Consider the following 17,813-nt stretch of genomic DNA (forward strand, 5'->3'; position numbering starts at 1 on the left):
AGCAGGTGAGGTAACACATGGACAAGCACATTATTGTGGACATTAAACTATGTGTAAACAAATTTATATCTCATAGTTATATATGTAGGATTGGAAGAGAACACAAAAATACTAATAGTGGAATTATTGACATGTATGTTTCTTTTTCTAATTCCTTTATTTATTTTTCATTCTTTTTTTAAATTAAAAAATGTTTCTTTTTTATACAGTACTTTCTGTCTTTCCCCCTTAAATGCTAAAAATAATACTTTAAAAAACCTTGTGCTTAGTTCTGTTTGCTTCCTCCCACCTTCTCTTTCCTGCATCTAACTGTGTAAACGTGTCCTATATTTTATACATCACCAGGATTTCCCCCCCCCCTTTTTTTTTTTTGGTCTTAGTTCCCCAACTAGGGATTGAACCTGGGCCCCTGGCAGTTAAAGCCCCAGGTCCTAACCACTGGAACCCCAGGGAATTCCCCACCAGGATTAGTTATTTTTTTCCTCACCAGGACTTTATCTCTCTGTACTCACAAAATCCTCTCATCTTTTATACCCTTACTCCTATGACCTACTGACACTCAGTACTGTAAGACTGTTTAAGCCTTGGCTACTAGATTATGTTATATAGGTATGAATATTTATAGTCTTATTCATACTAATAACTTCAGCAACATTTTAAGATGCTTTTGAATTTTGAAAATCAACCTCATATAATTTTTTAATATACTCAATTTCCCATTAATTATTTGCCTGCAATTCCTGGAAGAATGTAAAAATACAGTTGATTGTATTATAAAATAGCATATTTTACCAGTAATCAGTCACAAAACTTTGTATTCAAACTTAGTCGTCGTGGCCCACGGGCGTAGTTGCTGTGCACATGTGGGATCTTCCGGACTAGGAATCAAGCTTGTGTCCCCTGCACTGGCAGGCAGACTCTTATCCACTGAGCCGCCTGTGAAGTCCAGAGTCTCCTTTTTCTTACGCCTCTTGAGGGATCTCCCCTATCTCCACTCTAAGTGAGAGTTCCTTGCCTTTCTCAACAGCACCTGAAAGATCTCATCGTGCATATAAAAGAAGATATACTCAGTGTGAAGCCTAGCCTCCTGCATCATGGACTCTTGGATTTCTGATACTAGTAGGCCATGGTACGTGAACCTGCTTCTGAAAGTCATAAACATCGCTGATGTGACGGCCTGTATCTGGGGGGCTCCCGAGATGGCTGATGACACGGAGGAGCCGGCAGGCATTTCCTTTTACCCTTTGGCTTCAGTTTCTGTGTCCCCCCTGGCTAAAATTCCAGGGTTCGCATCAGAACCCAAAGCGCCGAGGGAGTCCCTGAGGTCTTTCTGATGATCCTGGAAGTCCTTTTCTGTGCATTCCTGGGCACCCAGCTCCCTGACGCCTGGAGGTGATTCCCTTCAGGGAAGTTTCCTATTGCACTTCTGCAGTTTTTCAGCCACGCCTTGAGATCTTTCTGGAATCCTGTTTTCATGAGCCTTGTAAAAGTCTTCAGTGGACTCCGCGACACCGCCCACATCTGCTCTACGAATGCGCTGCCTTCTCAGATCTCTTAAGGTCTGATCTTCAGGCACCTCTTGGAGCTGAGCCTCTCTGAGACTTGGTGTGGCCTGCTGGTAAGTTCACTTGCATCTTCACAGATCGTAAGATATGTGTGTTCTTGACCCATCCATGAGTCAGCTGCTGGCAGCTCCTTTTCTGCCATGTCTGAAGCTGTTTTATTCCATTCAGGACCATTTTCCAGGTCTCTGTGCTGCTGTTCTTGGCTTGACCCTTCAAAGATCTTCTGGAACATTAGTGGTTCAGCATTCTTTGCCAAGGAATCGCTGGATTCTGAGATCAACTTCTTTGAAGGTGATGATGGGGCAAGGATCTCAGACTTCTGAGATCCTCTGGAGAGACTTCTAGCATTTTGGAGTCCCCGGGAGGTGTGTTACCGGCAGTAGGGAAAGGTGACTTGGTGCTCTCACTGCAATGAGAAGCTGAGTTTTAAAATTTAGGAATAGCTGCCTGGTTATCCTTCACTAGCAACCAAGCATCACTAAAGCAATATCGTTTCAGATGGACGACGAGCACCCTGGGAAGCTCGCTGAATTTGTGCATTGCAACAGATGTCTCGTGGGTGCATTCGTTACAGCTATATTCGAGGTCTTCTGCCCTAAAGAAACGATCAAAAGAATTCTGAATAGAGGACGGTTGTAGTTTCATTTCTTGGGGAAGGCTGATAGAAAGATAATGACTTGGCTATGTCTTGAGAACGACCTGTCCACAGGCTTTACAGATAACGGAGCGCTGCAATTCAAACTCAAAGTTAGCCACAACGGGACAAACAAATGTCTGGCAGGCAGCGTTATCCACAGACGTCTGCAACGATGAATTTCCGTCCCCGTTTTCCTCTCAGTCTTCAAAGCGGTGGTTAATTTTTCCATGTCTTCTTTCAGCTGCTCCAAACAGTACCCTAAAAACTCACAAGCGTCATACTGCACATTGCCGGAGGAAGTCTCTGCGACGGCTGAAATAGCATTTTTAATATTGACAAGTAGCTCTTTCTTGCCCTCCAGGTTACAAATATCTTTTAAAGCAAGTAGCTGGATCAGGCACGTAATAAAAGCAACAAAGGGAATTTTCTCCTACGATATGCCCTTCATGAGTAAGTCATCAGCAAATGAGGGAATCACAAACACAACTGTAAAATTGCATTCATGTAACCGGTGTTCCCTAGGTTGGGGAACCCTTGCCAGAATTCTGGGTGAGTGTCAAGGTCACCCCACCTTAGGTCGTCATGGCTATATATTTGTTCTGATGGAAACTCCGAACCTGTTTTGCAAGAGAGAGCCTGGATTGAAACAACAGTCTGAGCTAGATTGGCATTTTCAGTAGAGATGGTCTTCACATGTTGAATTTCTAAGTTTTTCTTGACCTTCTGAATGCAACAGTTCATCCTTGTTCCTTTATGTATACTCAAAGGAATTGGTCTTCAATTTCTGTTTAGTTCAGGGTTACTTTCTTTCAGGGACCCTTCATTCATCTCTCGACCAGGCGATGGCATTTTTTCCCTCTTTGTTCCTTGATTCTCTAAGAGTCCTGTTCTGGCAAGTGTTGGTGACTTGAACAAAGTCATCTTTGGAGGGCAGAGAGTTTCATTTGCTTTTTCTGTATTAAAGGGTGCATCTCAGGGCTCGTCACGGACTTGGTGAGATGGAGTTTTGTCCGTTCCCTTCTGTGTGTTCCTCCCGCCCAAAACACCCCAATCACAATTGTGTTTCATGGGTGGCTGGGATTTGTTTTGACAGACTGCGTCCAGGAAGGCCTTCAACTGTTCAGCATCCCTGTAGGATAATTTGCCAATGAACAAGCAGCTATTGTTTTGCAGAGTTAAATGCAGACAGCCTTGTCTCTTTCCACAGTGTGTAAGGACCACACTTGTAATATTGTTGCTGAGCTGAAAAACACACATAAATCCTTCAGAGTTGAAGATGCCTGCCAGGCTAATTTTCTTCTCTCCTTCCACTGTTTCCACAAGACCTTCTCTCTCTTGCTCCAAATGTGAACAAAGCCATGTATCTTTAGAGGATTCATCCTCTTCTTTGCAAGGAAAATTTATGTAGCCTGAAGAAAAAAAGTACACATACATTTTAAGCTAGAATGCATTATCAGTAGTGGAAAACCCTATGTAATAATATTCATCCTGTGTTCTCCTCAGGCTTAGCTGAAAGACACTTTGGGGACCACTTACAGGCTAAAGGTATGGCCGTTCTTCCCCGATGGCTCAGTGGTAAAGAACCTGCCAAGGAGACGTGGGTTCAATCCCTGGGTCGGGAATATCCCCTGGAGGGCACGGCAACCCACTCCAGTATTCTTGCCTGGGAAATCCCAAGGACAGAGGAGCCACAGCAAGTTGGACGTGACTGAGCGAGTTGGCACGGAAGCGTGGCAGTTCTTCAGAAGACATAGATTCAGAATACAATTCTGGGTTTTCCTGGTGGTGCAGTGGCTAAGAATCCACTTATCAGACACAGGTTTGATCCCCCATCTTGGAAGATCTCATGTGCTGTGGAGCAATTGAATCCGTGCTCTGGAAGCCACCACAATGAGAAGCCCGTACACTGCAATGAAGACCCAGCGCAGGCAAAAATAAGCAAATAAAAATTTAAAAAGAAAAAAGAATGTTAAAAAAAAAATAAGCTCTTTCAGGGGGCTGTTAGGAGGGGCCGGTGATGAAGGATGGCTTAAAGGTGGATAACTAATGTTACCCAGTCATGCTGCTGAAGTTAGGTAAGCCAAGGGGGATTTCTATATCTGGTTCTGAGTTTTCTTTCTGTGGCATTTAATTTTATTTATCAAATCATGATCATGAAGAATGAAGTCAACTAACCATTTAAACCCGAGTTTTATAGCCAGGGAGAAGAGGAGGCCTAGGATCGGGTCTCTAAACCTGTCCTTAGAGCAGTTATTTGCAGATCTATACAACTTACCATTTGTAAGAGGCGGTTCTGTACTTTTACTGGAACAGAAATCTAGCCTCTTCGTTCAATGACTTCACAGTCCTGTCCCTGACTTTTCTCTTTTACATGCCAACGTTTTCTTCTTACCTTAATGATCTCTTTGTTCTCAGCACCACTGATTATTGGGCAAATCGGTTTACCAGCATTCTCCCATCTGGGTTTTTTCCTATTCTTCATATGAAGTGGAGGAAGACCCTATGGTTCTTGCCTCCCATGTCCTCAGCCTGCCTTTAAGCTGTGGAAAAATTTTAGCCAAAGAATAAGTTTAATCAGAGAAGTGAAAAAATACAGAAGCAAAGGAAAACAGTCAAAGGAGATCAAATAGTAATAGTTTAGTCGATAAGCAGAGTCAAGGACCTTTAGTTCCTTCTCAGGGGCGATAGAGAATATTCTGAGCCATGTCCTGCGAGCTGTCTTGCAGATACTGAAACCCCACCAGATGATGACCAAACTGTAGCCACGACATCAGCCGCCACAATTCTGAGAACTGGCCTCAAAGAGATGGGAACAAACCATGGAACTGAAGATGAATTGTACCAAAGCAATGAAGACAACGCGGGTCAGACCACTGATGACCAATTTCTGAAGGTGACCGTCAGAGCTGACTATGCTGTTTCTGCATAGTCTGACTGTTTCTGCTGTTTCTCCCTCTGTCTATAAATGCTCTTGGGCCCTGATTGTCAGTGGGGGTAGGGTTGGGGTGGGCAGAGGGAGTTCAACCCCCCCACCAGTTGCCAGCATCTAAAATAAAGCAAACTTTCCTTTCCATCAACCTGGCCTCTCTAGTGGCCTTTGAGTTTTGAGCAGCCAGAACCCACTTTCAGTTACAGATACAGTGATATGATATTTAACCAGTTCAGTTCAGTTCAGTTCAGTCGCTCAATCATGTCCGACTCTTTGCGACCCCATGAACTGCAGCACGCCAGGCCTCCCTGTCCATCACCAACTCCCGGAGTTCACCTAAACACATGTCCATCGAGTCATTGATGCCATCCAGGCATCTCATCCTCTGTCGTCCCCTTTTCCTCCTGCCCCCAATCCCTCCCAGCATCAGAATCTTTTCCAATGAGTCAACTCTTCGCATGAGGTGGCCAAAGTATTAGAGTTTCAGCTTCAGCATCAGTCCTTCCGGTGAACACTCAGGACTGATCTACTTTAGGGTGGACTGGTTGGATCTCCTTGCAGTCCGAGGGACTCTCAAGAGTCTTCTCCAACACCACAGTTCAAAAGCATCAATTATTTGGTGCTCAGCTTTCTTCACAGTTCAACTCTCACATCCATACATGACCACCGGAAAAACCATAGCCTTAACTAGGTGGACTTTTGTTGGCAAAGTAGTGTCTCTGCTTTTGAATATGCTATCTAGGTTGGTCATAACTTTCCTTCCAAGGAGTAAGTGTCTTTTAATTTCATGGCTGCAGTCACCATCTGCAGTGATTTTGGAGCCCAAAAAATAAAGTCAGCCACTGTTTCCACTGTGTCCCCATCTATTTCCCATGAAGTACTACCTGATATTTCACTGTGTCAAGGGCTGGTCAATCCTAAAACAATTATCATTACCCTGCAACTGGGGATAAATCAGCATTCATTGTAATAGGAGGGCCGGATTGCAGAAGGGTTGTTACAAGGAAAACTGGGACAATTTTATTAGGAAGCATGGCTTCCCTGGAAGCTCAGTTGGTAAAGAACCCGCCTGCGATGCAGGAGACCCCGGTTCAATTCCTGGGTGGGGAAGATCCCCTGGAGAAGGGTAGGCTCCCCACTCCAGTGTTCTTGAGGTTCGCTTGTGGCTCAGCTGGTACAGAATCCGCCTGCAATGCGGGAGACTTGGGTTCGATCCCTGGGTTGGGAAGGGAGAGGCTGCCCCCTCCAGTGTTCTGGCCTGGAGAACTCCATACAGTCCTCGGGGTCGCAAAGAGTTGACGTGACTGAGTGAAAAATGCCCCAGTAGGAAGGATTGGTTGGGAGAAGAATAGACGCTGGGTATGCAACCGCCCATGTCAAATATACACAGAGGGGGGGAATGAGGAAGGCGATGAGCTGGTGTACCGGATAATTAGCAAAATTCAGAGAGAGAGATCGAGGGACAAAAGGGAGAGAGCCGTACATCTCAAAACAGAAACACAGAAGGCTTCCCTGGTGGTTCAGTGCTAAAGAATCCACCTGGCAATACAGGGGACCCCAGTTCAATTCCCAGTCAGGGAAGAGTCCATGTACTGTGGTGCAGCAATGTCCCTGTGTCACGACTACCGAGCCCGAGCTCTAGGGCCTGCGTGTTGCAACTTCTGAGCCCTCGTGCCCAGAGCTGGGCTCCGCACCAAGAGAAGCACCTCGGTGAGAAGCCCTGCACTGCAGTGGAGAGTAGCCGCGCTCGCTGCAACTAGAGAAAGCCCAGGCGGTGACTGAGACCCAGCACAGGCCAAGTAAATAGATTAAAATGCATATACAGAGGACGGGGATGGAGTAAGATGGTCAACTCTCATAGCAGATAATTATCAAAATTCAGAGAGAGAAAAGAGAGAGACATGAAGAGACATACATCTTAAAACAGAGACAGAGAGCTTCCAGAAACTTTAAAAAAAACTCTTAATTTCCCTTCTTTTCCCCACTCATTTGCTCACCTCTTTTCAGGCCTTCAGGAATGGCAACTCCCCTCTGATATTTCAATTTTAGAAAAGAAGAATCAGAACCCCAATGAAACCAACATAAAAATTGCCCTTTGCCCAGCCACGGTTCATCCCCAAAAGACATGAGTCAGTCTGGAGAGCTGTCCTCGGTCACATCTGGGCAATGACTACTTAGGGTTGTTATGAGGAAAAGATAACTCATCTCTGTCCACAATCCTGTAAGTTAATCCACTCTCAAAAGCATTCCAAGCGCACCCCTCCCTAATCACCCAGATTATGTTAGTACATCTACAAGCCTAACACTGACTAGCTGACTTGGAACTCTTTGCCACAACCAAGCCTAACAATTTATCTTGTTTCAGAAACCCTGTGCTTCACGCCTCTAGTCTAACTTAAAGGGTTGTTCTGACGTCTCACAGCCTAGAACTTTAAGTGTCTGGGTTTTTGTTTGTTTGCTATAATGAGAAGGTTAGATAGCATCACCAATTCAGTGGTTATGAGTTTGAGCAAACTCTGGGAGACAGAGGACAGGAGCCTGGCGTGCTGCAGTCGATGGGGCCCTGAAGAGTCGGACACAACTTAGCAATAGGAAAACAACAGTACAGACTATATCAAACTACCAGGGGGCCTCGTCTGGGGAAGTCTGGGGTTCTGTTCCTGCAGGAAGCAGAATTCTGTGACTTTTATTCAGGTTTCTTGCAGATCAGTCTATTTGGTTCAAATTCCTCAATACAGTTTAATTTTGCAAGTGAGCATGCAATACTTAGTTTTATCGATATTTAACCAGTAGGGGACTTCCCTGGTGAACCTGGTAATTAAGAATCCTCCTGGCGATGCAGGGGACACGGGTTCGATCCCTGATCCAGGAAGTTCCCACAAGTTGCAGAGCAGCTAAGCCCACACACCGCAACTACTGAGTCTGTGCTCTGGGGCCTGCGCTCCACGCCGGAGAAGCCCCCATGGTGAGCGGCCTTTGGACCACGACTAGACGGCAGCCTCCATGCGCCACAGCAGAGGAGAAACGCCCGCGCGGCAAGGAAGACCCGGCGAGCCAAAAAATGGAAAAAATGACCGTTAGGGAGACTGAGCTCCCAAAACATTAGATTAAGGGCCTTTTCTGAGTCACCCAACTAAGGCAACAGGGATGCATCATTGGAAATGACCGCAGGCAGTGAGTGACTCCCTTCCTTCACGGTCAGCTGCTAACAGTGCTGAGCCCAGCATGCCACTGGGGAAAGGGAAGGTCTTCCATCACAATAACGATCACATCTTCGATTCCCCGAGCGGTCCTAACACACGGTCTGGAGGGTGAAGAGAGGGCACGGGCGGGTACCCCTGCCGCCCTCCCGCCACATTTCATGCCCTTGGTCACTTTGCTGCCAGGCCATGACTTCAATGCCCCCTCCAGAGGAACCTACCTTCACTGGACCTTAAATTTCCCGAAAGGAGGAGTCATCGGGATTCGAGGTCACCAGTTGTTTCCGGAGGAGAGGTCAAGGGGCAGGTAGCTGTCATCATTCCAGCTTTGGATGAGCACTCCCTTCTGGAAATGCCAATATCCAAGGTCACAGAGAACAGAAAAATCCCTCCCAAACCAACACGTTGAATCAGGCTTTCTTCGCCTCCAACTCGGCTTCCCTCCTGGCTCGGTGGAAGAGTCTGCCTGCCAGAGCAGGAGACGCGGGAGGTGTGGGTTCAGTCCCTGGGTCGGTTTTAAAAGAATCGTGTTTGTCATCCTGTGAAAAAGTGGGTTCACACATCCTTTCCCAGCATCTCTCCCACACAGACACGTAATACACGCCCTTCCTTGGAGAAGGAAATGGCAGTCCACCCCAGCAGTCTTGCCTGGAGAATTCTGTGAACAGAGGAGCCTGGCGGGCTACAATCCATGGGGTCGCACAGAGTTGGACATGACTGAGCAACTTCACTTTCACTTTCACCAATTTACATCACCTTGACAGTATTTGAGTATGTATCCAGGCCTCCTTCATAGCTCAGTTGAAAAATAATCCGCCTGCGATGGAGGAGACTCCTGTTCGATTCTTGGGTTGGGAAGATCCCCTGGAGAAGGGATAGGCTACCCACTCCAGGATTCTTGGGCTTCCCTGGTGGCTCAGCTGGTAAAGAATCTGCCTGCAGTGCGGGAGACCTGGGTTTGATCCCTGGGTTGGGAAGATCGTGGATTGGGAGAAGGGAAAGGCTACCTACTCCAGTATTCTGGCCTGGAGAATTCCATGGACTACAGTCCATGGGGTTGCAAAGAGTCGGACACGACTGAGCAACTTTCACTTTTTCCATCACTGATGTATTACAATCATTTAATTTTTGTCAGTAGGTTAGCAGAAATGTATCTTATTTGTAGTACAAGTGTTTGTACATCTTTATCTATTTTTTTATTATATATGTTTTCTCTTTGGCTGCTTACTAATTCTTTTGCTTATGTATCTCTTAAGTTAAAGGTGAATTAACTTTTTCCCCATTAATTTATAAAAATTCTTTACAGATAAAGGCTATCAGTTATTCTTATGGACACAATGCAGTTTTCACCATTTGACATTTGTAATTCAAGCTTATAATTTATAGATAGTTGATAGAGTTTTCATTGATACTGTGATGTAGTTTTACAAGATATTTTTAAACTTGCTTCTGTCAGTTTACAAGAAAGGTACTGATATACAAGATATATTTTTGAGTGAAAAACACAATAATACATGCAAAATCTACTTTCCATAAATTTCACACGTACATATGTTTTTATTAGAAAGTAAGATGTAAGAATAGCTGTCAACCTAATGCTAACGCCAGCAATCGCCGGACAGTGTGGTTGGCATTTTCTTCCAGCTTTACTGTAGTTTCCACTTTTCTCTCTGGTTAGTATTCACTATTTGTGCATCCTTTGTAGAAACTCTGCTTTGCAGTGCTTTTCACTTGTAGATTGCGGCAGGTTCAGTGTCTGAGTTTTCATTTTAAAAGAATCGTGTTTGTCATCCTGTGAAAAAGTGGGTTCACACATCCTTTCCCAGCATCTCTCCCACACACAGACACGTAATACACGCCCTTCCTGAAGCTCTTTCTGTGCTTCTTGGCTGCTCCCTTCTGCCTGCCTGTGTACTCTGTTAAAGAGGCTGTCTTGCTCACAACAGTAGGCAGTCAATAAGGATTTGATGAACAGGTGAATGTGGTCATGCTGACACACACACAGATACGCACTCCAGGTTTTAATGCAGTTTGTGTATATACATACACACGCACACATAGAGAGAGCTCCTATTTCTTCAGTGTAACTTGTATAATAAATGTGAACACGTCCAAAAAGACCATTTTACAGTTCCTGTGTTCCAAGGTGTACTATTTTTGACCAATTTAATTTGACGTTTTTATATATCAATTTCCCACAATCACCAACCCATTATATGCTATCATAAGTAACATGATTTTTTTAAAATAATTAATTTTTTCTAAAACCAAAAATTATTTTAAGTGAGAAAAGTTGCATTGTTTTAGTTTTGCAATCTATTTGTTGTCTGAGCTAATAGAAGACAGCTGAAATCTTGTACCTGATTCTGCATTCAATCTGTTGTGATATCACTTACTACATAGCTGCTAGAAAATGCCATTGCACAATTATGAGAGAATGAGTGTTGAAAAGGCATAAAATATCTTAGTGTTACTATTTAAATAATTTTGGTCTTACAGATGTGAATTCTGTCAGAGAAAGATAGTGGATAGCAACTCTGGTTTAGATGCTTAGTCTGTATTTTTTTTAATGCTTATTCTGACTAAAGATTTTTAAGTTGTATATGATAAATGTTATTTATAAAAATTAAACTTAAGGGACTTCCCTGGTGGTCCCTTCCCAGTGGTTAAGACTCTGTGCTGCCAATGTGGGGGGTGCATGTTCAATCCCTGGTCAGGGACAAAGATCCCAAATGCCCTAACCCTATAAAAATTAAAAAAAATATGCAATTGAGATGAATAGACATGTATATAAATACATTGCATATCACTCCATCACCTTTATAGTTTTAAAGTATAGCTGTACACCCTCCAAGTAAGTTTCCTATGAACTCTGGCTTTCACCCAACCTGTCTTCGCAAGGAACTTTCATTCGTCCACTAGACAAGCAGCCGCTGGGTGCTCACCACACGCCAGGCTCTGTTCCAGGTGCAGGAGATGCTTCAGGGAAGAGACAGCAGCTGCGTCTCCCTCAGCAAAAGTCGCTCAGCCACGTCTGACTCTTTGTGACCCCACGGACTCTAGTCCCTGGAATTCTCCAGGCCAGAATACTGGAGTGCATCCCCTTTCCCTTCTCCAGGGGATCTTCCCAACCCAGAGACTGAACCCAGGTCTCCACATTTCGGGAGGGTTCTTTATCAGTGGAGCCACAGGGAAGCCCAAGAATGCTGGAGTGGGCAGACGCTCCTTTCTCCAGAGGCTCTTCCTGACCCAGGAATCGAACCGGGGAGGTCATGTTTTGTGGAAGAGGCACACCATAGCCTAGTGATCAGGAAACTAAGCGTTTCACACGATTCCACATTCAGTAAGAAGTGTGTACAAGCTTTCGAAGGGTGCTAGAGAAGATTCCTGAGTCCCTTGAACAGCAAGGAGGTCAAACCAGTCCATCCTAAAGAAAATCAACTCTGAATATTCATTGGAAGGGCTGATGCTGACACTGAAGCTCCAATACTTTGGCCGCCTGATGCGAAGAGCTGAGTCACTGGCTGCCTCCCTGATGCTGGGAAAGACTGAAGGCAGGAAGAGAAGGGGACGACAGAGGGTGAGACGGTTGGATGGCATCCCCGACTCGGTGGGCATGAGTTTGTGCAATCTCTGGGAGTCAGTGATGGACAGGGAGGCCTGGAGTGTCCTAGTCCATGGGGTTGCAAAGAGTCGTGACTTAGCAGCTGAACAACAGCAGAAACTAACGCGACGCCGTAAAGCAGCTCTACGCCAGTAAGATTAGTCTTAAAAGAGCTCTTCTCCTTAGATTCCTCCTTTTCTTCTCCTTCCCGCCATCATCGTGTCTTGCAAAGTCATCAGTTCCTTTTCCCTCCTTAACCACCGACTTCAGTCTCATAGCTCCCTGCATCTACCAAAAAGTCCATTTGAAAGTCACGGTTTTCTTTCTCCTGGCTAAGTTCTTCTTGACTTTATCAAACCCAGGGCTCACTTTTTATAACAGGTATTTTCCTTTATACGTCTCCATGAACCATACTGAGACGAGACTCGTAGCTAAGGCTGCCTTTCTAGGGACTTCCCCTCAGGTCTGGTGGTTAGGACTCGGCACTTTCACTGCTGGGGCCCAAGCTCAATTCCTGGTCAGGAAAGTAGTGTCATGGCCAAAAAAACCCCCCAAACCAACCCCTCCCAACCCTGCCTTTCTAGATGCATAATATTAACACATCAACATAGTGTTTTAACAAGAGTATGATGCAAAAACAAAAGGAAAGTCACTTATAATGAAAAAGAATCACATGTATTTCTAAGTGTTCTGGCATGATTTTGCTTGAAGTCAAACACAAGCTCCAATACTTTGGCCACCTGATACAAAGAGCCAATTCATTGGAAAAGACCCTGATGCTGGGAAAGATTGAGGGCAGGAAAAGGGGAGAACAGAGGATGAGATGGTTGGACGGCATCACCGACTCAATGGACGTGAATCTGAACAAACTCGGCAGATAGTGGAGAACAGAAACCTGTCGTGCTGCGGCCCGTGGGGTCGCCAAGGGTGGGACAGGACTTAGCGACTGAACACAACAACAAAACACAAGCAGTCAGATTATCTGCACACCTGCTGATTCACCTTAACACAACAACCGACTCGGTATATACCGACAGCTCAGATGGCCGGAACGGCATTGCCTGGGGGCACTGTGATTTTTGAAATGATGCTCCCCACTTGGCAACATCTCAACCAAAACAATATTCCCTTACATTCTGGCCGTCACATTGCTTAGGAGTTTCAGCATAAATTAAAACAGGCAACAAGGAACAGGGCCTAGTGTTCGTATGTGAAAGTAACGTTCAGGCTCAGTTAATTATCAACAAGAGTTTCACCCGTCATGCTTACCTACACGAATGTCCAAGAGAACCGCCAAAGTCGGCGTGTTCTTCCTCTTCTCTTCACCCGCACCTTTGTCCCATCACTCTCGCGCTCTCCACAGCTTTTTTTCTTTCGTTTCCCTTTTTGGGTCACGCTTTGCGCTCTGTGGGGCCTTAGTTCCCTGACCAGGGGCTGCACCCATCCTTCTGCTGGGAGAGCAGAGTCTTGACCACTGAACCGCTGGAGAATTCCCGCCTCTCCCTTTCGTAGTTCTTTTGCGAACTCTGTTTATACCCACTGCCAAGTCTTCCATCGGAGTATTTAGCGTTCTTTTCTGGAAAAGAAGAGAGAGAAGTCTTTAAGAAGTAATGACAAAAATCAACAGTCGCATGAACTGAGAGCAAGATAGTTGCTCAGAGACTTGCCCGCCAGGCTTCCCTGTCCATGGGATTCTCCAGGCAAGAATACTGGAGTGGTTGTCCTTCCCTTCTCCGGGGGATTATCCTGACCCAGGGATCAAGCCTCGGTCTCCCGCATCGCAGGCAGATTCTCTGCCGTCTGAGGCACCGGGGAAGAGCGGGCAGAGCGGCAGGGAACACACAGGTTGTCACGCGTGGGGCAGACACTAGCGGGAAGTCGGGACACAGCCCGGGGAGCTCCCTGGCTCCCTGATGACCTAGAGGGGCGGGGTGAGAGCAAGCGGACGTGCAGACACGCAGCGGCTTCACCTCGTGGTGCCGCAGGGACGACCACAGCACTGCAAAGCAATTTTCCTCCAGTTCAAATGACTGCTGTGGACTCAACTGTGTCATCCCCCACTCCTCCTAAATGCTGAGACTCCAGTGGCCAGCGTGACTGTGTTTGGAGCTGAGGCCTTGATGGAGGCAGTTAAGCCTAAAGGAGATGGCAAGCTGGGGCTCTGATAGGATTCGTGTTCTAACTGGAGACTCCTCCCCTCCACTTTTTCCTCTCTCCGTTTTTCTCCCTCTTGCTATCATCTTGTATTTGTCGCAGCTGCTGCAGTTTTCTGTTGAAATTGATGTACTTTTTAAAAATTTGTTTTTAAGGCAACTAGAGATGGTCCTATCAAGTAAGTCAGAAAGAGGACAAACACCATGTAAGATCACTCACATGTGGAATCTAAACTATGACACAAGCGAGCCTGTCTACCAAGCGGAGTCACGGAGGTAGAAAGCAGACTTGTGGTTGCGGAGGGGAAGGGGCTGGGGGAGAAATGAGAGGCAATTTGGGGTTCGCAGGAGTAAGCTTTTACATCTAGAATGGAGTGACGAGATCCTGCTGTAAAGCACAGATTTTGTTCAAAATCTGTGATAAACCATAGTGGAAAATAATATTTTAAAAAAGAGTGTATATATCTGTATATCTCAATCACTTTGCTATACAGCAGAAATTAACACAACGTGGTAATAAATCAACTATAATTAAAATAAAATAAGAAAATGAATCAAGTATGCCTATTTCAAGAAAAACTGTTAGAGTCGGATCATACGGAAAGCTGTGTTGGTGACGCTGAAGTGTCTCACTTGCGGGGCTTCTCAATTTAGCCAGCTAACAGAGGACACCTGTTAAGGAGAGAGGAACGTACTTGCTGAAGACGACGCGAAAGGCTTTCTTTCTTATCTTCTGGCTCCACCTCGTGGTAAAATAGAGAGGAGCCGTCTTGCTGGAGACGCGGCACAAGGCTTTCGTTCTTGTCTTCGCGCACCATCTAGTGGTAATATATAGCAACTGCCACAGAAATTCGCGGACATAACCACACGTACAAAGACAAAATAAAATAATAAAATAAAACAAATAATCCAAGGAGCCATTTGTGTGCTCAGAAATACAGTCAGCTTTCTCTCACAAACTGCACGTATATTGAAGGCTTGGCAATACGCAGACGTCCCGTTCGTTTTTCCCCCGAGTCGTCCCACTCTTGAATAGCTACATGATTTCATGATTTAAATACTTGCGTGCACAATGAAGCTTCCCTGGTGTCTCGGCTGGTAAAGAATCCGCCTGCGATGCAAGAGACTCCTGGTTCGATTCCTGGGTCAGGAAGTTCCCCTGGAGGCGGGCTAGGCTACCCACCCCAGTATTCCTGAGCTTCCCTGGTTGCTTGGATGGTTAAAAAAAAAAAAAAAAATCGCCTGCAACGTGGGAGACCTGGGTTCGATCCCTGGGCTTGGGAAGATGGTTTGGAGGCACGCATGGCAGTATTCTTCTCTGGAAAATCTCACGGACAGAGGAGGCGTGGGGTCAGAAAGAGTCGGACAGGACTGGGTGACGAAGCACGCGCACTGGACAATCAATGGAAGGGGATTTAGGTGGTTTAGAGCAGGAACTTCTCACGGTGATGCTCCTAGACCTCCGAAACCAAGATCTGATTCGGGGGCTCAGCCCTGTTCACAGCGGGCTCTGCTGAGAGCGCTGTTCCTCAACGAGGGCCGGTTCTGCCTCCCAGCGGACACTTGGGGAGCGTCTGGAGACATTTCGGGTTTTCACGAGGGGCAGGAGATGGGGGGGTGGGGGGAGGCCAGGCCACAGTTCTCCTGGGACTAACAATGAGTCCCAGATTAGCATTAGACTCCAAAGGCCAGTAGTGCCAGGGTGAGAAGAAGCACCCCAGGTCCAGAGTTTCCTCCACGCCCCACCCGCCGCCTCGGCCTCCTCTCTGCCAACATCACACACCCGCCTGAGAGCCCTGGTGCTGACCCTGATGGGCAAGGAGGCCATTCCCAACGCCTGGCGCCTGGTCGAGCATTAACCCGCCCTCGTGGGCCCTGGCTAGCTGCTCGAGCCCCAGCTGACCGGTGCTTTGCAGCCGCTCAGGAGTCCTGCCTGCGGGCATTTTCCTTTTCAACTTTTGCTTAATGGTAGGCATGTCTCAGATTTATAGTTTAAGAGAACCAGGGTCACACCGCAACCGCAGTTGAGGGAACAGGTAAATGATGGGGAGGAAGCCAAGACGAAGACAGGAGAAACGTTCATATATGAGGGGTGGGGGAGCCATTCTGGCTTATCCGGGATTCCATTTACCACCAGCCGGTGCTCAAAACGTTAGCTACGAACCCGAACCGCTGCCAGCTGCAGCCTCAGGGCTCAAGGTCTCCCCTGGTAACTAAGCAACTGTTTCAGACCCCAGCCAATCCTCGCTCTACGAGCACATGTTCTGAACAGATTCAGTGATAATTCTTGACAAACAATTTGTTACCTGTGGTTTTTGCCTTTATGACGCTCTTTCATTTTGTAATCCAGTGGAAATAAAACTCTTTTGTATTCCTACCATAGATTTTTTTTTTTTTTTTTTTTTTGGTCCACAGCATGCGGGCATGTGGGATCTTAGTTCCCTGATCAGAGATTGAACCCGTGTGCCTCTACAGTGGAAGCTTAGAGTGTTAACCACTAGACCAGCAGGAAAGATTTTTTTTTTAATATATAGATTGTTTATTGATGGTTTCCACTGACAATGGTAACATCTACACCTGTGCACACTCAGCATCTACCCTTACATTGACTCTGCATTGGGTGTTCATGGAGGGCTTCTTGGAGGAGGTGACATTTGAGCTGTGGCTTGAGTGATGAAAGGGAGTTAGGGTACGCCCCCCTCCCCCAGCAGGGACTGGAGAAGATGCCTCTGTTTCCCTTACTTGTCGAATGCCAATAATGGTGGTATCTACCTGCTAGAAATCAAAAGTGGGCAAGATAATTTACAATTGTGATAAATATCCTGAAGGGTAGACTTGTGGTCCCCAAGCATTTGGTACCAGGGACTGGTTTTGTGGAAGACGATTTTTCCATGGATGGGGAGGCGGGGAGACGGCTTCAGGATGATTCAAGCCCACTGCATCTATTGTGTGCTTTATTTCCAATCCAAATGCTGCCACTGATCTGACAGGAGGTACTGTTCTGAGGCCCAGAGGTTGGAGACTCCTGGGACAGACAATTTGGTGAGGGAAAGTGCACGCCCAGCAAGGTTACTCTGCATGGGGTGTCCAAGGAGGGCTTCTCGGAGGAGGTGACTTTTGAGCTGCAGCTTGAATGATGAAAGGGAGCAAGGTGAATTCCCTGGCAGTTCAGTGGTTAAGACTCGAGCTTCCACAGCAGGGGGCACGGGTTTGATCCCTGGTCTGGAAACTAAGATCTCACATGCCAGGTGGCATGGCCAGTTAAAAAAAGAAAAAGAAGAAATGGGGGGAGGTGGGGAGTCAGGTTTGTGAGAACCTGCGGCAAGAATCTGCGTCATGGAAGAGCGACGCCAGCCCTCGTGAAGGGAGTAAATTCTGATGGGTCTCGCTCCCTCTGGGAGGCCCCGACCTCCCCGCTAATGGTTGGACCGACGGGACGGGAGACTGTCTGCTGAGACGTTTTGAGAGTGATCCTGACTCCTGAGATGCTTCTCCCACCTTCGGGGGTTCCTGTAGCGGGGGAGCCTTCCCGAGGTCGCAGCTGCCACCGCGCCGCCAGCGAGCCCGGGGTCTGAGGTCCCCGGAAAGGCCTGCGCTCGCCTCTGGCCTCTGCCCTCTGCCCTCTGCTGCCTCCGGTCCGGCGAGAAGAGCGAGGCGGAGAGGGAGACAGACAGACGGGGAGAGGGAGACAGACAGACAGACGGGGAGAGGGAGACAGACAGACG

General features: G+C 46.7%; 2 pseudogenes; both read right to left on the reverse strand.

The window, feature by feature from the left end:
• Positions 1 to 1,991: 1,991 nt before the first annotated feature.
• LOC120873009 lies at positions 1,992 to 2,963 on the reverse strand (annotated as a pseudogene).
• A 3-nt stretch (positions 2,964 to 2,966) lies between these two features.
• On the reverse strand, positions 2,967 to 3,636 carry LOC120873010 (annotated as a pseudogene).
• Between the last annotated feature and the right edge of the window lie 14,177 nt (positions 3,637 to 17,813).

This window comes from Oryx dammah, unplaced genomic scaffold (assembly GCF_014754425.2).
Source record: "Oryx dammah isolate SB20612 unplaced genomic scaffold, SCBI_Odam_1.1 HiC_scaffold_13, whole genome shotgun sequence".
Lineage (NCBI taxonomy): Eukaryota > Metazoa > Chordata > Mammalia > Artiodactyla > Bovidae > Oryx > Oryx dammah.